The following is a 22,017-nucleotide window of genomic DNA, read 5'->3' as shown; positions in this document are numbered from 1 at the left end:
AATTTGACATCCTTTAACCACCTCTTGGTATCCCTTTCCTACGAGTAAATTTTGGGCCACATTTTGGCTCTAATCAATCATGTAAGTGACTTCCCACCATATTAGAGTCACTTTGCACCCTATAAGAGTCGTTTTCCACCATATATTTGTATTATTAACACTAGTTTTGTACCCGTGCAAAGCACGTGATGCTTTAAAAAAAATTTATTAAGTTTTATATTGTTTTTTTGTGAGGTTATTGTAAAGTAATTTTTTAAAATTAGTGAATTATGTAGGTGAATTGACTTAATTATTTTTTTAAATATTTTTTGAAATAATAAATATATTTTTGTATTAATAATAATCTCTGTTAATTTAATTAAATTTTTAAAGTTTGTATTTATTTTTAATGTTAAAATTATGAAATTTATGATTTAATAACCTTTACGCTCATTTTCTTGTCATTGTTAAATATTTCTTAATTGTATTACGAATTAGTACGTGTCATGGAAACTTGTACATATTGTGATGTTACATTGTTGCTGATGTGCACTTTAAACATATCTATTTCCTTTTCTTTAAACTTTTATGAAAGTTATATATTCACATTTAATTCTTTACGTCTAGTATAATAATTTTTTTTAATAGGTATAATTTGTTAGTATAGTATTTTGTTTTTAATAACTAAATTCATTAAAATTATTATAAAATAAAATTTTGGTTTTTTGTAGTTATTTTAAATTAATAGTTTAGTATAATTAAATAATTTGATTAATATGTTACTTTTTGTTGAAGAAAAACTATTATTATTGGTTCCTATCCAAAATTTGGAAAAGAAATAAATTTTGTTAATTTTTTCGATAAGTAAAGTAATTTAAACGCAGAAGGGTTTCAGACAGGATTGAGTAGAGAAAACACATTCATAACATGCATCTAGACATATACATACACTACATCTGTACATATACATACGCTAATCTGTATACATGTTCACAATCATTTGTTTACAGTATGAGTGTGTGATTTTCTTTGAAGAGAATAGAGATTAGTAAGATTTATATATTGGAAGAAAGGGGATCTTTTATTTTGGGTTTATGTGATTATTGATAGGAAGGGGTGTATTGGTGAAAGGTGATTAATTGGTTTATTTTTTGGTGTTTCATGTACAGGAAAACTAAGATAAGGTATTGTTATCTATTGGTATATATAATTAATGATATCATGTCTATATGATTGTTTGACAACTCTCGGTTTTACAAAATTTGTTCTCAGATTCAGTGGATACAAATAAGAAAGAGCACATTCCTGTTGCTATTGAAGGGGAGGGCTTATAGACCTGCATCACACAAGTGTGTAAGGTAATAAAATTTTTACAGTTATTAGTGGTGATTTCATTTCTTCTGTTTTAGTCAATTGTTGGAGGAAAGTCAGATCCTTGTAGCAATGGTTGGGATAATTAATGGTTAATTTAAAAGTGTATATTTTGTTAGTATTAGCATTGGCTCCTAGACAATGAAAGGTGTCCTTAATGGAAGTTCAAAAAACTATAGGTGTCCAAGTAACACCAAATAACGGTACATCAAAAATGGACAATTTACCTACAATAACTGGGTGTAGCGATGCAGTTGCAAAATAAAGTTGTAGCTGAGAAAGATGGATCATGCACATCCCAAACCTAACAGAATTGGGTATAATTTATTTTTCCGAATTGGGTATAATTTATTTTATGCATAGCAGCATGCAAGGCTCAAACCGCTGCATATAGCAAAAGAACAGGGACATCATTAGGATGATTGTGATGTTCTTACATAGTGTCATATGTTTTTCTAAAATTTTATTTGATTATTTTGTTCATTTGCAACATCGTAGTGTCTTTAGTAATGAGAATGAAAAAACTGAAGAAAGAAGCTACACCTTTTTCAGAAGAGATACAGTTAAAATATCAATAGGTATTGCAGAACGTTAAATCCATTTCGCATGAATGCCTAGCTTTGAAAGTAAAATTATTTTTACACATGACAATTTGAAGGCGGGAGTTGGTTGAAACTAATTTAAAACCAAGTATGAAGAATGTAACATTATTTGCATGGAAATAAGTATGTTAGTGTGCATTTAATTTAATTGTTACCTGTTTTATTCTTTGGTTGTAGTGCCTATATATGTATTTTATATTTTTTTATATAAGAGAATGTAAATGTGTGCATTATATCAAATGGTAGGAAACAGAAAAACAAATATGATGGTAAAGAAAATTTAAATTTAGTCTCAAACACTAAGCTATGTTCTTAATGGAACATACATGATTTATTCCCTAGCTAGTGGCTAATTTTTCTAAAGAAAGTAATACACAACAATAAATTTTGAAATCCTAGGCCATGTTCCAAATGAAACAAAAATTATTTTTCCCTTGCTACAATTTTCTAAAGATAGTAGACCATGATCACCGCATGATCATATATTTGTAGACTGGCTGAGATCTGCAAAATAGGCGACTATAATTGCGACCTTATATCTTGGGCATGCGTAGTCATATATGAGATGCGACTGGATCGGCATTCCGTCTGACACAAAATGTGGGTGTGAGTTTTCGTTGTGTTGGTTACAGATTGACGGACCATAGAGTTCAGTGAAAATGTGGTTTGGCCAAACACTTTTAGCAACTGTTCGTAATACCTGAATGGTAGTAGGGAATTTTTTAGCTGTATCAGGTTTGGTCAACATCTCTATCAGGTTGTCGATTGATGCAGCTCTTTTTTCTGGACAGTAGTAAATATCCAAAACTTTTGTTGTTATTGATGACAAAGTATGGTCATTTTCTGCCAAGTTGCAAAGAGTTTCATAAGATTCATTGTGCCGATTGTAGAGGCCAATATTTCGCTGAAGTATTATACGGAAATTTGTAAAAAATAGGGCATCAGTATTGTCATAATATGATCCTGAGATCTCCATAAAATGCAGCAGCATATCAGTTACTGATTTGTTGGTGTTCTTACCCCACGTATATAATTCCTGAGTCGGGTAGTAGCTTAACATGTGTCTTACCGTCATTCTTTTCTGTGTTTGTGACCAAGTTTTGAAGAATGTGTAGAAATCTACAAAGCTAGTGTTGCTAGTTGTTCAAGGATTAGTAAGATGGCAAAGATGGGCATGTCAGTAAGGGTTATCATTTTTTGGTTTTTTGTATCTAGTTTCATAGCTTGGGGAGAGTATGAGGTTTGTTTGTATTTTTGGGTTTTGTTTGTATTTATAGGAGACTTATTCTAAAGTGATAAATTTTTGTAGATTAATATGAAATAGAGTTTGATTATATCATTATGAAATAGAGTTTGATTATACTATTTTGTTTTGTGTATATGGATTGAACTATGATTCTTAAGTAAACTTATCATTAAAATAGTAGATTTATATCCTTTAAGTTGTTTAAGTCGTCTATTATGTGTTAATAATTTATAGGTCCGTTTATGATAATCTAATTAGGTTTTGTTCAATAGGCTTCAAGTAAATTTTACATTTAATCGGAATTTAAATAATTTTTATGTTAAAAATTTTTCTGATATAGGATTTGTGGGATTTGTTTGAATTACATATAATCCTAATATTTAAGGTTGAAATACCCAAAATTCCATTTTATTTTTATATTGTAGTTTCCAAGTAATAAATTTTATTTGTTGTCAGGAGTATTTTAATTTATGTTTTGTCATTATTTCATTTTAATGAATTAATAAATAAATAAGTTTTATAAAAAATAAATTTGTTTATATATGTTTTTTGACATATGTTTGTAGTTGTGGGCATGTATAAAAATAAGTTTATTAAAAAGTATGAGTTGTAATTATTATAATTCTGACATTATTTAAAATTATGCAGACTGAAGAATGGTTGAATTTTAAATATAAAGAATTAATTTGTTTATGTGTAATGTAGTACATTGACATGAAAAGTACTTTTCTAAGCATTAAAATTTGAACCATCCAAATGGCTAAATTTCTTAAATAATAATGTAAAGTTCATGGAATGAAACCAATACCAAAGGTGTTGTAAAATAAAGTCAAAGCAGCAAAATCCTAATAGTCTATAAAAAGAAATGTAAACTAAGTTTTAAGTTCGAATTCAAAAACATTGAATGTTTTATTGATAGTGAGGTGGGAAGGAATTTACTCCTGCACTCTTCCACTGCTTGTAGTATTGTCTTTATCCTTGAACTTCCTCTGCTTTATTCTGTGCTGGTCCTTGGTTTTGGTGATGATATTGTCTAACTGATCATCGTCTATGTTTGCCATGCGTTTTTTGGTCAGGTCTCCATGCTCCGTGGTTGACAAAGCTTGATTGACATCTCCATTTTTGGCACCATCTTGTCCAGTCTGTGTTTCTTCATTCTTGACACAAGTAAGTTTGGTGACCAGGTATTCCTCTCGTCCAATATTGTAATTAGTGACCTTCAAGTCAAATGTGCATTTTTTCCCAATCATATTGTTATGAATGTTGGAATGTTCATAGGACTTGCTTCCTCTTTCAAAAAATATAAATGGTGTTTGGTTAGTATAGGATTTTGAAAATATGTTCAATTATATATGTGATATTATGTGTGATTAAGCAAACTAAGCTAAATTGTAATGGTTAGAATGGTCTAAATAAGTGCAATTGCTTAATAGGAATGAATATGGAGATGTTTATGATAAAGTTAGTTAACACTTATACATGTTTCTAATCAGTTCTTGTCTGCACTAACATGCAGTCCTTAATGCTATTCTAACCTGATGCACTCAGTTTCCCATTGTTAAATTTGTTTTTGTAAGTCATTAGTACTGGAATTGAATAAGTTAATTATAATATATAAGAGGTGTAAAAATGTGTTTAGAAAATGAAACTACAATTTCGAGAATTTAGGATGGGTATGTATGTTAAATGATTAGTAATTAATTATTCATGTTGGTTTGTAGGTATTTAGGTTATATTTTTTCTAATTCACTGCATTATGATAAGATTTTTTTTGTTTTTGTCATTTTAAGGTTTGGTTGAAATTAATAGGTTGTGTGGTTAATTATATAATAGAAATATGGTTAACTTACATTTTTTAAGTAGTGAAATTTATTTTTACATGTTTGTTATTATTATTTTCTCTTGTTTATATATTTTTTAATTATTCTGTTGGAAAAAATATATTTAAAAGGTCAAGTAATATATAATATATTTCAAAAATATATATATATTTGGTTTGTAGTATTTATGTTATGGATATTATATCTCATGTATAAACATGTTTCATTTTTACGTTTTCGTGTTAATTTGATTATTTACATCTTAGTATATTCTTTGGAATTTATATTTATTTATGTATTATATATTTTTAATTATATTAAATAATTAGTAATTATTCAAGTTAGTTTTTAGTTATTTAGGTTATATTTTTTCTAGTTCACTGCAGAGTATGTTTGTTTTCATCATTTTATGATTAGGTTGAAGTTAATAGGTTGTGAGGTTAATTATATAATCGAAAGATGTCTAACTGACATTTTTTATCTTCCATGTTCTCTGCAGAGTATGTTCACTGCAGAGTATGTTTAGGCTCATGTTCTCTTTAAGTTTAACAATTATATGCATCTAATTCAATTGTCCAATAGGTAGTATATTTATAATGTTTTATCTGCCTAAATTACTTTATGAGAACTATCTTTAATATTAAATATTTGTTTCAAGAAGGGTAACATGTATAGCATCTATGAATACAATCATCTATCGATATAATTGTACATGCATGTATTATAATTTTTATATTGTAATGGTTTTGGTGATATCTATTATATAAATGTTAACTTAAATGGATTAATATAACAATTATTGTTGTTATGGTTGTTTGAAATGTGATTTACAAATGCTGTTTTATATGCAATAATAAAAGAAATTATTGTTTAATTTTAGAATTGAACATTTAAATTTATACAAAGTAGTGGGAGAGATATTACCTCGTTTGTGTCCATGATATGCTGAACCGGTACTCCTATCAAACTGAGAACTTGCTTGTCGAATAATATGAAAGTGGTAGTTGCAGTTGCATCTTTCACTTTGACAATGACTTTGTATTTGTAAGTTGGGCTTGTTTCAATGTTTGGGCAATTATAACATTGTTTTGTATTTGTTCCATCTTTCATCTTCTTAAAGCAGTTGTTGCAAGCCACGTAATACCAACCAAAATTTGGTATTATTCCGATAATTGTTGCCTCAGTTGTGCATAGTATTTCCTGTCGAATGTATGTTTTTAAGTACATGGTAAACTTTCAAATTAAATCTTATAAACAATATTTTTACCTTATCATTGTCATGTAGCTTTGCTTCGATCAGTTGTATGAGTGTCATTACTTTAATATCTGATATAGTAGTTTGTCCAACTTGTAGTATTGATCGGACAATTTTTGGATTTTCATTGCTTGAATCTTTGAAGAGGTCGGATGATTTGAGATTGACTATTGCAGAGTGGTCTACGTTAAAATATAGTTGTGTGGCAGACGTTGAGGATAACAGAACTTGACCTGTTCAAAGGTAATCATATTAGGAGATAATAATTAAAAAGTACAAAATTGGATGTGTCTAAATATTTATGTTTTAAAAGGGAATGATAGTTACGTTCAATATTTTTGGCTAAAGTTCCAGTCACAATGACATATGTGGCCGAGTTTTTGTACATGGGTTCCTCATCTGTAAATTTCTTTGCTTTATCTTCCCAAAGAGTTAGTTTGATCTCCTCGGACCTGCATAATAAATGCCTTGTTTTGTTAATTATGATAGATATATTAGTTAGTGGTTAGTAGATGTAATTTTACTGACCTTTGATCTTGTAGCAGGATGTCAATTTTGTGGGTTCCATTTGATGTAGTCTGCAGCTCTGTGTATGACAACAATCTCCCAACAACATCTATTGAGGAAATGGTTTATTTGGTAAGACATCGTAAACGTTTTTAACACAATTTTTGTATTTAACTATAATGTTATAATTTAACTATAATGTTATAATAATAAAAAATAATGTTTTTAACAATCTTTACCAATAAGGTCAACTACATTTCCAACCCTTGCTTTAGCTTCTTCATAAGACAAACAGTGAAATTTGTAGGCTGATATGTTTCCTTCGTCAGGAATCCTTTTGATTGTTGTTTTCCTTTGAAAGTTTATGGCTTTATCACCGGGCACAGGTCTATATGTATCTTGTGCAGGCACGACCTTAACATTAGAGATAATGTATGTGCTACCAACATGGAGTTTGCTGTTAAACTGGTCAAATTGATTGACATAAATAGTTGCATGTATGTGCTGGTCCTGCATATATAGCAATATATTTTTAATGAGTATGATATTTTTGTAAATGAAGTATTAAATGAATGTTACCTCTTCATCTAACAGGAGTAGATTTTTGTTCATAATAAATTTTGTCCTTACATTAATTGAATCCCACATCTGCTTAGTCGTACTTTGATGGCTGAATCGTCCTTTCCCAATGTTAATTCTTTAAGCAAGTGATAACCTAATGTCATTCTGTAAACATAACAAAGTGTAGAATGTAAGGTAAGTAATGGGAGGCTTAACCCAATGTATAGTGCCATGAGTAAAAATGGGCCGAGAATGTATTTTACCTGAACATTTCCTGTATTATTTGGTTTGCAGTTGTGTGTTTTGTTGTTTGCAGTTGTGTTTAGTATATATATAAGACCTTAGTAAATTATTTGGTATAGTTTATCATTGTCTTTTGAGGTAGTCAACTAAAAAAGAATTTTTTATATGGTATGACTTTTAGTATATCAGATAAACTATATTAGAAAGATAGTTTAAAATGTCTATATTTGTATAATGATACATATCTAGAGAGGTGGCGTGTGTTTGTGTTGTATATCTAGGAAAAAAAATTAATTTTAACATTTTTAGATTAAGAGAGTTTGAATAGTGGTGTGTTTTTGTGTTGTATATCTCACTAATTAATTTTAACAAAATAAGATTAAGAGAGTTTGAATATGTATGGATTTGTAAATTGACTGTGAAAGAAGTAATCTGTGTTTACATGTAGGCAAATGGTGGTAGGATAGTATATATTTTAGGACTTAATTAATATATTTTAACTTTATTTTTGGAGGCTAAATATTAATGTTCATAAGACTTTTCTCAATAAATAACTATTATAGTGTAAATTAAATTGTTTTTTTAAATCCTAAAAATTTGGTTTTAAGTATTTTGTTAATATGAAAATGTTATATGGTTTTAATTATTAGGTATATTTTATCATTATATTTTGGAGGTAGTCAAGTAAAAATTTTTTTTGTATATGGTATGACTTTTAGTAAAACAGATAAAATATATTAGAAAGATACATTAAAAAAGAAAGAAAGATACGTTTAAAGAAAAGAGAAAGATAAGTTTAAAATGTCTATAATCTCACTAATTAATTTTAATGAAATTTGATTAAGAGAGTTTGAATATGTATAGATTTGTAAATTGACTGTGAAATGCATGTTTACATATATATATATAAATATATTAACTAATAATGTAAGTTTAAATTTGAAAGGATATTTTTTTATGAAATCTCTATGTGCTGGTATATTAAAAAAACATATCCCGAGAGAAAAGTTGTAACTGATATTGAAGGGAGTTGGGGTAATAATGGAAGTGTCTACATAATTATTTGATAATAAAATTGAATTTTCTGAAACTAAGGTTTGAACTTACTGGTCCCTAATTGAGGGTAGGATACTGCAAAGTGATGTACAACATATCAAAAATATCATTATATTATAATAAGGATTAAATATAAAGAAAATTCGTAATAGCATTACACAAACCGCAGAATATGTTGCATGAAGAGGTCACATAATAATTTCTTATTTTTGCTAATTGCTTGCATAATAATTGGCATAGCAAAACATTAAACTCATCTGAATAGGGTTAATATACCCAAAAAAGTTGTAACTTATATCCAAGGGAGCTTAATAATGGAATTGTAAACAGTATTAAGACATTATAAAATTGCATTTTCTGAAACTAAGCTTTGAACTTCAGGTCCCTGATTGAGAGTAGGCTACTGTACATCAAAGATGTCATAAAAATCATAATAAGGAAATAATATAAGGAAAATTCCTCATATAATAAGTTATAGAAGGAAGTTCAATTTTAAGAAAATAGGAGAGAACATATGATTTGTTAATGTTACAAATCATTAAATATTTCATGGTACACCACATTTTTAGTCATTCCTTCATGTGGGTGGCTTATTGGCTCACAAACTATATGTAGACCTGTTGGCGATGTTACTCTTGAGACAGCCACATAAAATTGGCCATGACTAAATATCGGGTTTGGAAGGTATAATCCAACTATCTTTAGAGTTTGCCCTTGACTTTTATTTATTGTCATTGCATAGGAAAGAGCCACGGGAAATTATACTCTTTTGAATACAAAAGGTAGGGAGGAATCAGTTGGTCTCATACATATTCTTGGTATAAAAGTCTTTTCTCCAATATGATTACCTGTATTGATAATTCCTTCAATTACCTTTGTACATAGCTGCGTCACAATTAACCTTGTGCCATTACAAAGTCCTCTAGCTGGGCATATATTTCTGAGTTGAACAATTGGAGACCCGACTTTAAGTTGCAAAACGTGATTTGGAACACCTAAAAATTTTAAAGAGTTAAAAAATTCTATAGGGTACATATTTTCTTGAGATTCATAATTCACAGAACTCTTGCATATTGAATCGTAGCTTCGATATATCTTGCATTCCCCTGGTTAGTGAAAAAAGCAAACCATTAAGAAAAAGGAAGATTAAGAAATTATATATAGAGCTTGAGAATTAAGTATGATTGGAATTTAATTCATAAGTTATTTGTTCCATTACCTGGTGATAGCTTCAAAACCTCTATATTTATAGCATCAACATCTTCATTTAATGGTTTTAGGATGACTCGGTCTCTGAAATAATTTGGATCATTTTTCACTTCACGTATATCTGAATACAATGTATTAATAATTGCTTGTTTCCCATCTGGACCTGGATGAACACGTAACTCTGGTGGTATTTCAATTAAATTTGATTTTGACGAATCTTTCCTCAATTCAGTTCTAATAGTGCCATCTCCAACCTTAATTACCCACTCATTATATGGAATAAGATTTTCACCAACTGTTACAGATGGAGCATTGTCTACAATCCGCATGTTTTGGTCTAATTTGAACACGGTGCACTGCTTCCATAAATAGGATTTACTAATGGATGCCATCACTATGTCCTCCCTACCCTTGTTTGGCAAAACAGGCAAGATTTGTCTAAAATCACCCCCAAGTAGAACTGTTTTCCCACTAAACGGTTTTTGTAGATTGTTAGGATCTTGACGTTGCATTATATCACGGAAAGTACGATCAACAGCCTCAAATATATGCCTATGATTCATCGGTACTTCATCCCACACCACTAAATCGGTATATAAAATTAGCTCGGCCAACAAAGTGTTTTTTTAATGCCGCATGTACTATTTTCAAAAATTTGTAATGGGATCTTGAATCTTGAACGGGCAGTTCTACCACCTTCTATTAAAAGTGATGCAATACCTGATGATGCAACTGCTTATACTACTTTTTCTTCTAATCGTAGTGTAGAAATAATAGTTTTCCATAAGAAGGTTTTGCCCGTACCTCCGTGTCCATAGACGAAAAATAATCCACCACTTTTTTCCATGACATTTTTGGTCAACACTTGATGGATCATCTTCTGTTTTTCATTTAACATTTTGATTAATGTCTGGCTTTGTTGCTTAAGAAGATGTCTGTCATACATGTACTCCTCGTATAAAAGTGTATTTTGACTTCTAAGATGAAGTGCAGGATCTACCGGAGGTAAGGTGGGGAAATCTTTCAATGACTTGCCTGTTTTACGGAGTTGTAATTCTACATCATATAAAGTCAATGATTGTAGTTCTTCAGCAGTGATTGCAAAGTTCCGATGTCCTGTTTTTTTGTGATGACTATATTCAATATCATCTGACATAAGGGTCCAATTCTTATCCCACAATGACCGAACATCAGAGACATCACAGAATAAGAGTATAGTTACAAACAAATTTCGTAGTTGTCTACCTGTTTCAAAAAGAGGAAAAATTAGAGACACCTCTGAAAAGTAGTATAGTAAGGCATAAATTTTTAAGTTGATTACCTGTTTGGTGCGTAGAAGCCTCTTGTATTGCTGAATGCCAATCATCATCACTGCCAAGAATGTCATGATGGAAACATGCCTCCTTATAAGAGTTGTACACTACCCCGTTCACTGTTCTTAGGCTCTCAAATGAAGTTGCTCCACATACAAAGTTTAGTAAAAGTCTCATGTAGAACAACTCACCTGTAGAAAGCTTAACATAAATTAAATGTCCAACTACATACAATATTGATTAAAAGTGTTATGTAGAACAACTCACCCGCAGAAGGCTGAACATATATTAATCGCCCAATTACGGGAATCTCTTTTTTTCTAGGGATCCACATTTTACTTGCATTGTCCCATTTAAATTTTTCTGGATATTCAACATAAGTTAGGTTTCTTCCACTCAGATATCGTTCATTTGCTTGAAACCACTGAACAAACATTGTCCCATCAATATGATTTCTTCTCAAAACTGTTGTTAGAGACTCTTTCTCATTATAACAAATTGTTTGCTCTTTTTCAAGATGGAAGATTAACTTCTGGACCACAGGTTTTCTATAATGAATTGGATTATCAAATATGCGCCAACATGCCTCACAGGAAGATAAATACCTACATGCCAAATAGTTTTGTATCTCATTATTATCAGTGGTTGTTGAATCATCCGTATGTGGTTGTCCATCTCTCTCAATGACCATTGTTGCACGATCAGGGCCTTTTAGCAAATATTTGAACATGTATTTTATTAGGTTACCCTGATCACACCATTCAACATTTATATGTGCCTGATACTTAACCAATAATCCTCGATTATATGGTACAATAAACCTGTAACATTGAAAATGTTTTAGTATTGCAATTATTTTATTAAAGATTTAATAGATTTTGCAATTAACATAAATTGTATACCTGTTGTCAAGTTCCACCCCCTTACATTTTGTTGTTCGGCCATCATTACGTCACCTATAGACTGGATATCCATTTGAGTCGATTGTTGTTTCAGCATTGAAATCTTTTGGGAAAAACTTGCTACACTTTTTGTTGCCTTCGTTGCCTTTCATGCACGCACAATTTGGGTTGACAGCACCACATGGACCATGAACCATTAATGTTGTAACAGCTTCAAAACCTACAGGATCAGTTTCCTTTTCTGGAATTTTTGTTGAAATGATAGAATCTATTTCTTCCGTAGAATGACAACGATAGTATTCAGCAAGCCAAAGGACTATGTGCACATGTGGGAGGCCTCTTTTTTGAAATTCCACTGTGTATGCTACTGCAAACATAATATTTTTCTTAAAAAACAAAATTAAATTAAATTCTTCAGAAATGACCGTATATGTATCTTCTAAAACATTATGCTAGACACCTATATATATTTATATAATTGACTAAATAAATACTAAAGTTAATGTCATCTACTGACTTAACTTGTGTATAAGGAAAATCAATTGTGTAATCAAGATTTAACAGGCTAATTGAATAACCAAGTATAACCAAGAGACGGGGGAAATTGGGAAGAGTACCTTGCTGCAACAAAGGGTAGAGATTGGGATGAATTTGACCTGCTAATTACTATTGAAGTTTTGAAAATTTAGGCCGAAGCAGACGGAATTAGAGGTAGTATATGAGTCAGAGGCCGCAGCAGAGGTAGTATTTGAGTGGGGAATAACGTGTTTTTTAGCAGGACTTGCGCATACAACGGTTTAGGTAGTATGCTTATTTTTTTTTTAATTTTTTAACATTAAATACTATTATAATTGGGGTAGTTGAAACACAATATAATCTATTTTAGTTATTATAGTTAAGTGTAAATGAATTGAATATAGTTCATTTTTCAAAGGTGAGATTAAGTTTTTATATGAGATCATTTTGAAATTTTATTAATTTAAACAATAATTATTGTTATTAGTTTTTTCATATTTTTGTATTGATGTGTTTGTCTTTTTATAGATATTCATTATTAAGGTTGTTTTGCAATCTTTCTGTAAAATTAATATGATTAAATAAAAGTTACATAACTTTGAAACTATAATATTTTATGCTTATCATTGTATTTGGTATTTGATATTATTTGACATTGTACAGACTGTGAATTATTGTTACCAGGCGAGCTAATCTTACTTTTTGGAAGGATGAGAGGATAGTTAAAGAGCCTAATGATGTGTTACTAATAATTTCTGCAAAGGTTTGTGGATTTCGTATTTTTTGTTGGTGATTGATAATGAAAATGTAAGTGTATGTTAAATTCAACCGTCCATTTCTTACAGGTTTGGGTTTATATTGAATTTGGATTATCAGGGGGTATTGAATCCATTATAGTGTCTTTTGTCAACTCTAGTGAAGTGATTAATCACTTGAAGAAATATTTTGGTGAACACTCGAATGTAAGGTATGAAGTTCTTTACTTCCTATAAAGTACTACCATGTGGAATTTAGACCCAACGAAAGTATTATTCTTTTATGGAGGCTATAAGGGATGGTTAATGGTAATTATAAAATTGAAACTTTTAACATATGTATAATCATTCCGCAGTGGGGAATAATGTATGTGTTTTTTAGAAGGGCTTGCACATACGATGACTTAGGTAGTATGTTTGTTTTTTCAATTTTTTTATTATATATAAAATACAAATATAATCAGGATAATTGAACCAAAATGTAATCTATTCTAGTTATTATAGTTAAGTATAGATGTATTTAGTAAAGTTTATTTTTCAAATTTGAGTTTATGTATATATTTGAGATAATTTCTAAATTTTTCTAATTTAAACAATTATTGTTGTTATTAGTTTTTGTGTATTATTGTATTATTGTGTTTGTGTTTTTATAGATATACATTATTAAGGTTCTATGCAAAGTCTTCATGTAATATTAATATGAATAAATTAAAGGTTACATAACTTTGGAAGGTATTATATTTTATGCTTCTCATGGTATTTGGTATTATGTGACATTGTACAGACCTTGATTTATTCTTACCAGGCGACCTAATCTTACTTTTTTTAGGGATGAGAGGATAGTTGAAGAGCGTAATGTTGTGTTACTCACAATTTCTGCAAAGATATATTAATTTCCTTATATTTTTGCCACTATATTATTAACAATCATAAACCGGAAAATATATAATAAAAAACATGTTACCTGCAATAGCTTTCCCAAGGACGTGATTATGCATCAAATCTTCTAAGAGCATGTCAAGTTTAATCTAGAATACTCGACATATAATGTCTGGCCTGACATCTGGGGTTTGATTAGGAATCTTAGCACATAAGTCTTTTATTTCGGGCCATGCCGGATTATATGTAAAAGTAATAAATAAATTCGGGCTTCCCAATTTTCTGCATACCGCCATGCAATCTTGGTAATTTTGCTGCATATATCGAGGACTACCTGTGAAAGAAGCTGGTAGGACAATACGCTTACCTACAGTTCTCGCATCTACATCACCACGATTTACACAATCTATTATATTATTATACAGTTCAGCCCTCAATATTTCTTGATGCAATTGTACCCACAATAGTCTTCCATGTTCAACACATGTATATGCATCGACCACATACTGTAAGAATAATCTACCTCCTCGAATAACTGTTTGCCCTTCATTTTTACGTTGCTGAAATCGGTACGCATAGAATGCTCTCATTGAGACTTGGTCTCTTTTCTTTGGTCTATGTGTGGTAACACCACGGTGTAGTATATCGGTTCTAAAACCATCTTCACCATGTGGAAATAATAATGGATAATGCAGAGCCATGTAACTTGGATTAAGTTCCGAAATTCTATGGAGACCACCTCCCTTATACTCTAGAATTATGTCTCTTTTATCAATGAGGTTATTATCAGCAACTAATGCATCAAATTCATGAACATTGGTAGGGGTACAATCCTCCCGACCATCTGTTTCCCTATTTGCAATTAAACGAATTCTGAATGGTTCACAATTTGTTTCTTTATACCGATCACATGCCTGGCGGTAGATTTTTACCAATTCATTCTCACAGTCCAACATTTTTGAGAGTGGCTCAATTATCCTGTTGTCCAAAGGTTTATCGTTGTGTGGGAAATTTATGCGACTTTGTAATGCTTCTTGATTATCAAGCATATAAATTTGAGAATATACAGCCTTTGGATCATCATCCTCCGTAAACAAAGATCCTATTTGATGATTACGCTCTCCATATACCCGATATACAAAAGGTCCTCCACCATGATTAAACCTGTTATCAATCTTTCCACCTGTAGATGTAGATGCAAATACACTATTGAACATCCTAGAATTTGTGCAGAATGATTTGCTTAATTGGTCAGAACCGTCTAATAAATTCTTCAATTCCACCGGAGTCTCCCGTAATTTTGGCAATTCCACTTTCCCCTCACCACAACATAGTGAAAAACCCCAAGAATTTGTACGGTCTTGTTATTTTGTTCTTTCATATTTCCACATTATCGCACCACAATGAAAACACTCTTCTGTAGGAAATCCTATGTCCAAAATAGCATTACTTCTTCCTGTAATCAAATAATCAATATCATTACACGTGATACAAATTATAAAAATAAAAATGTATAATTTTATGAACTAATACATACCAAACTCCAATTTTTTGGCATTTATTTTGTTCCTTGTTCGTGTACTAACTTCAGCAAATGCTACAAAAAATTAAAGAGGAAACCTTACCAGGTTTATAGTAAAAAAAATTTCAAAAAATTGTAAAACAAAATTATTAAGTTACCTTTTGTTGTAAAAGTTTGTCTTCTTATCATTTGGATCGATTTCGTAGGCACATCCTTAGCTACATATGTAATGCATTCACAGTTTATTAATACATATCCAAATTTAAAATATGAGGCATATAATATTATTTTATAGTGCATAAATTTAAAATTATTGATATTACATACATATGTAAAATTTTACTTTAACTTACATTGAAGGAAAACTTCCCTTTTTTGGGCTCGTTGTTCACGACGACGTTTGTTTCGTGCATTTTTCCGGTCATCAGTCTCTGTAAAACAACAACAGTTTCAACCAAAATAGTAATAACAAAGATTGGTATGACATGCAAAACTGCACCACTTTATAGCAGGTAACAATTGTAGATTATATGTTTTATTCAAATGAAGTTTACAAATATTCTTTATAACAATTACACATTACTTTATGAAAACTGGCATTTAATAAATTAAACATATTATACAATTATGTGTGGTAGGTTTACCCATTTTCACTTACGTTTTACTTGAGAAACTTTTTTTTCAGCTCGTTTCTTACGACGTCGCATGTTTATTACATTTCTTTGCTCATCTGTACCTATTACATGTTATAAAGTGACACACTAAGTAGAATCAGTATGTTGTATGTAAGGAAAAAAAGTTAAACCTAATATATAGTAAAAGTGCGAGTATTTCAGTTTCTTTGACTTACGTTGTATTGTTTTTTATTTTGGCCTTGTTCTTCAGGTTGTCGTTTATTTAGCAAATACTTATTCTTATCAATTATTGGGTTACAATCTTCGAGGCAATGGTTGAGAGTGGAAATTTGTTGTTGATCAAGTACGCTTTTCTCCATCAAACCTATTTATTGAAACCAAATAAATATATAACTTCAAAAAATTAGTCAAAAATTTAACGTAAAATGCTTAAATTACTTGTGCCGGGTTTTGCATCATATTCTTACATTGTGCATGTTGTTCGGCATTACACGGCTCTTCGGTCTCTGTTATATCTTTAAAATTTACATAACAAATAAAATTATTAATGTGTTTGGAACACCAAAGTTACGCGTAATAAATATTTTGAAAGTGGGAGATTTCGAACTTACGCAATAAATTTTTCTTTTTCTGGGCTCTTTGATCACGCCGTCTTTTATTCCGTGCAATCATCTGCTCATCAATTAACATTGTACCCTCTTGAAGATAACGGATGTTTGTAGGAATTTCTTATTGATTAAATTCAATTACATTTTTCTCCATTGAACCTGTTAATCCAATATAAACAAACATATAGCTTAAAAAAATTATCAACAAATTAATCGTAAAATGATACAATTACTTGTGGTGGATTTAACATTTTTACTAAATAGATACAATTATTATGTTATTTGCAAGACTAAAGTGACGGCTAATAAATAATTTCAAAGTGGGAGTCCTTTAAATTCCTCAACTTACTTTGCAAGTTTCTCTTTTTCTCGGCCCGTTGATCACGTCACCTTTTATTTCGCGCAAGCCTCTGCTCATCAATTGATGAGGTGCAATCTTCACCATAATGACTGTACCTAGTAGTTTGTGGTTGATCGATGTCAACAACACTTATCTCCATCAAAGCTGTTAATGAAAAAAAATATTAGCATTCATATTGTTAATTTTATGTCATGTACTTGTTGTTAATGCATAACATGATTTTTATATTAGTATGTTTGTTGTTAATTCTAGATCATTTCCTTGTTCTACAACTTCTTTTTATTATTTATTCTCACTTCAAAGTGCAACTATGAATACTTGAAAAGTGCCTTTATTATTGTGTTACTGAGTCTGAATATCTCTTAAGTGTTCAATACCTTCTTTTTGTAGCCGCCGCCGCTCAGATCGCTTTCTATTTCTTTAAATCCTGGCCTCGTCTGTCACTGTGTTATACTGTTCGCGTCGTCTTTTGTTTCGCTCTAGCCTTTTATCACCATTTTCATATCCTTCCATTCGAGGATCTTCCATGACCAGGTGAGACCATAAATATATATCCTGCCAAAGGCATGTGGTTAACTTCTATACATTATTGAAACAAAAACTTTCCTACTTCAAACAAATGTAAGCGTAGTTAAATATACAGGGCAGATGTCTTTTTTAATGAATGTAAATTAACTATAATTTCTCAATTGTTTACCAACAAATAGGTGACCTTTTTGGGATTTTTAATTTTAATATTTTTTTGACTTTACCTGGAGGACATGAGTTAAAAACTTCAAATTGTAATAATAAAAATGAAAAAATAGTAATAGGATATCAACAAAAATTTGTACATATAACCTTTTGCAGTTGTTGAGATTTTTGCTTGCCTCCTGTAAATATAATAACAATGATTAATACGTTAATACAGAGTATGTATGTGGTAATAATCAAGCTGAGGTCCTTGACAGAGACTATACCACACAAATTAAATCAATGAACACATATATTCTAATGAATGTGGCAAAGGTCTTGTGCTAGGCTATCAGAAATGTTCACTTAATTACATGGTGCTTAGTTTTATTTTTATTATTTATGGAAGCTGTGGTGATTGGAAGGTCTTGTGCTAGCCTATCAGAAATGTTCACTTAATTACATGGCGCTTAGTTTTATTTTTATTATTTATGGAAGCTGTGCTGATTGGATATAGGTGTGGAGTGGTGTGTGCATTTTCCTATGTATGGTACTTATATGAAAGGTCAAAAAGATCTTGTGCTAGGCTATCAATTTGCTTACTTTAATTTATATTATTATGGAAGCTTTTGCAGGTAAAGCAGAATAGGTGCCACAACTTATAAAACAAAGTAGAAGGGCGTGGTTCTTACATAAGCAGTGAAGGAATCCAAATTAAATGAGCAAATCTTGTGCTAGTCTATATGTTCATATTTTGAAAGAGTTTTGTCATTAGTTTTTATTTATTAATATAAAATTATTCATTTATGTTGAGTTTCAATTCAATTTGATTATTAGTATTGTATTCAACTCTTATACAATGTACTAAAAGACCCAAAAAGGTCATAATACTCTCTCCCTGGTTTTGAAGGACACGTTTGAAATTGATGGAAGTTGGAAGACTTAAATTGGCAATTAAAAAATTACAGATAAAAAAATCTCCTAGTATAGAGGATCCAGTGATAGTAAATGTGCAACCTGAAATGGGTATATGAATGCCCACTTGGAAGATAATGTATCAGAGAGATGGTTACGTCATCATAAGTCACCCTCGTAATTTACCATTTTTCTAGTCTTGTATTCCTTCACCCCAAAGTCGTAAGAAACAATTTTGATATTCTGCATCAATTCCTCAAGATCTTATATATAATACATATATATGTATCTAAAATAATACCTGTGCCAGGTTTTCAATACTTTTGCCCATTGATAGATAGGGTTTTGCATTCACCTGTTTTTTGAGTCCTGTCTTTTTTGTTGTTTTGCTGTTCACGTGTTTTCAATGGGAAACTAATTAAAAAATTTTGTGGGGTCCAGTGACGACCATACCAAAATGACTATACCAAAGTAACCATCCCACTTTAAGTGCTTTAGTCAAATTATATATAAGGATATAATTTTAACATCATAAACATCCAATTTGACAACCTTTTACCACCTCTTAGTGCCATTTTCATACAAGTCAATTTTGTTCCACATTTTGGCTCTAATCAACCATGCAAGTCACTCTTCACCATATGTCACTTTAATTCCTATAATAGTCATTTTTCACCAAATATTTGTACAATTAACATGTTAACATTATATACATCCAATTTGACATCCTTTAACCACCTCTTGGTACCCCCTTCCTACGAGTAAATTTTGGTCCACATTTTGGCTCTAATCAATCATGTAAGTAAGTTCCCACCATATTAGAGTCACTTTGTACCCTATAAGAGTCGTTTTCCAGCATATATTTGTATAATTAACACGTTAACATCATATACATCCAATTTAACATTCATTTACCACCGCTTAGTGACTCTTTCATACAAGTTAATTTTGTTCCACATTTTGGCTCTAATCAACCATATAAGTTACTTTTCATCATATTAGGGTCACTTTGAACCCTATGTCACTTTGCTTCCTATAATAGTCATTTTCCACCATATATTTGTACAATTAACATCTTGACATCATATACATCCAATTTGATATCCTTTAACCACCTCTTGGTATCCCTTTCCCATGAGTAAATTTTGGGCCACATTTTGGCTCTAATCAATCATGTAAGTGACTTCCCACCATATTAGAGTCACTTTGCACCCTATAAGAGTCGTTTTCCACCATATATTTGTATAATTAACATGTTAACATCATATACATCCAATTTGACACCCTTTTACCACCTCTTAGTGCCATTTTAATACAAGTCAATTTTGTTCCATATTTTGGCTCTAATCAACCATGTAAGTCACTTTTCATCATATTATAGTGACTTTGCACCCTATAAGAGTCACTTTCCACTATATATTTGTACAATTAACTTGTTAACATCATATATATCGAATTTGACATCCTTTTACCACCTCTTAGTGCCACTTTCATATAAGTCAATTTTTTTCTACATTTTTGCTCTAATCAAACATGTAAGTCACTTTTCACCATATTAGAGTCCCTTTGCACCCTATAAGACTCATTTTCCTTTATTTATTTGTACAATTAACATGTTAAATTCATGTACATATAATTTGACATCCTTTAACCACTTATTGGTACCTCTTTCCTAAGAGTCAATTTTAGGCCATATTTTTCCTTTAATCAACCATGTAAGTCACTTTTCATCATATTAGAGTCACCTTGCACCCTATAAGAGTCATTTTCCACCATATATTTGTATAATTAACATGTTAACATCATATACATCCAAATTGACATCCTTTTACCAACTCTTAGTGCCACTTTTATACAAGTCAATTTTGTTCCACATTTTAGCTCTAATCAACCATGCAAGTCACTTTTCACCATATGTTACTTTGATTTCTATAATAGTCATTTTCCATCATATATTTGTACAATTAGCATCTTAACATCATATACATCCAATTTGACATCCTTTAACCACCTCTTGGTATCCCTTTCCTACGAGTAAATTTTGGGCCACATTTTGGCTATAATCAATCATGTAAGTGACTTCCCACCATATTAGAGTCACTTTGCACCCTATAAGAGTCGTTTTCCACCATATATTTGTATTATTAACATTTTAACATCATAAACATCCAATTTGACAACCTTTTACCACCTCTTAGTGCCATTTTCATACAAGTCAATTTTGTTCCACATTTTGGCTCTAATCAACCATGCAAGTCACTCTTCACCATATGTCACTTTAATTCCTATAATAGTCATTTTTCACCAGATATTTGTACAATTAACATGTTAACATCATATACATCCAATTTGACATCCTTTAACCACCTCTTGGTACCCCTTTCCTACGAGTAAATTTTGGTCCACATTTTGGCTCTAATCAATCATGTAAGTAAGTTCCCACCATATTAGAGTCACTTTGTACCCTATAAGAGACGTTTTCCACCATATATTTGTATAATTAACATGTTAACATCATATACATCCAATTTAACATCCGTTTACCACCGCTTAGTGACTCTTTCATACAAGTTAATTTTGTTCCACATTTTGGCTCTAATCAACCATATAAGTTATTTTTCATCATATTAGAGTCACTTTGAACCCTATAAGAGTCACTTTCGAATATATTTGTACAATTAACATGTTAATGTTAACATCATATACATCCATTTTGACATGCTTTTACCACCTCTTAGTGCCACTTTAATACAAGTCAATTTTGTTCCACATTTTGGCTCTAATCAACCATGTAAGTCGCTTTTCATCACATTATAGTGACTTTGCACCCTATAAGAGTCACTTTCCACTATATATTTGTACAATTAACATTTTAACATCATATACATCCAATTTGACATACTTTTACCACCTCTTATTGCCATTTTCATACAAGTCAATTTTGTTCTACATTTTGGCTAATCAACTATGTAAGTCACTTTTCACCATATTAGAGGCTCATTGCACCCTATAAGAGTCACTTTCCAATATATTTGTACAATTAACATGTTAATGTAAACATCATATACATCCAATTTGACATCCTTTTAC

The 22,017-nt window shown here is 30.7% G+C and overlaps 2 long non-coding RNA genes across 4 annotated transcripts; both read left to right on the top strand.

Annotated features, from left to right (window-relative positions):
• Nucleotides 1–1,045: 1,045 nt before the first annotated feature.
• Nucleotides 1,046–13,348, top strand: LOC141671040 (uncharacterized). Of its 2 annotated transcripts, none has more exons than XR_012554911.1 (5): nt 1,046–1,163; nt 1,252–1,337; nt 4,275–4,365; nt 6,819–6,912; nt 13,265–13,348. It is a non-coding gene; the product is annotated as an uncharacterized LOC141671040 (long non-coding RNA). The 2 variants fall into 2 exon arrangements; XR_012554910.1 differs by having other exon boundaries at nt 4,275–4,382.
• An 84-nt stretch (nt 13,349–13,432) lies between these two features.
• On the top strand, nt 13,433–18,754 carry LOC141671315 (uncharacterized). Of its 2 annotated transcripts, none has more exons than XR_012555048.1 (3): nt 13,433–13,547; nt 17,731–17,874; nt 18,648–18,754. It is a non-coding gene; the product is annotated as an uncharacterized LOC141671315 (long non-coding RNA). The 2 variants fall into 2 exon arrangements; XR_012555049.1 differs by lacking the exon at nt 13,433–13,547 and adding an exon at nt 16,638–16,714.
• Nucleotides 18,755–22,017: the final 3,263 nt, after the last annotated feature.

The sequence above is a fragment of the Apium graveolens genome, chromosome 7, assembly GCF_009905375.1.
Source record: "Apium graveolens cultivar Ventura chromosome 7, ASM990537v1, whole genome shotgun sequence".
NCBI classification, from domain to species: Eukaryota; Viridiplantae; Streptophyta; class Magnoliopsida; order Apiales; family Apiaceae; genus Apium; species Apium graveolens.
This window is presented reverse-complemented; position numbering and strand designations above follow the sequence as displayed.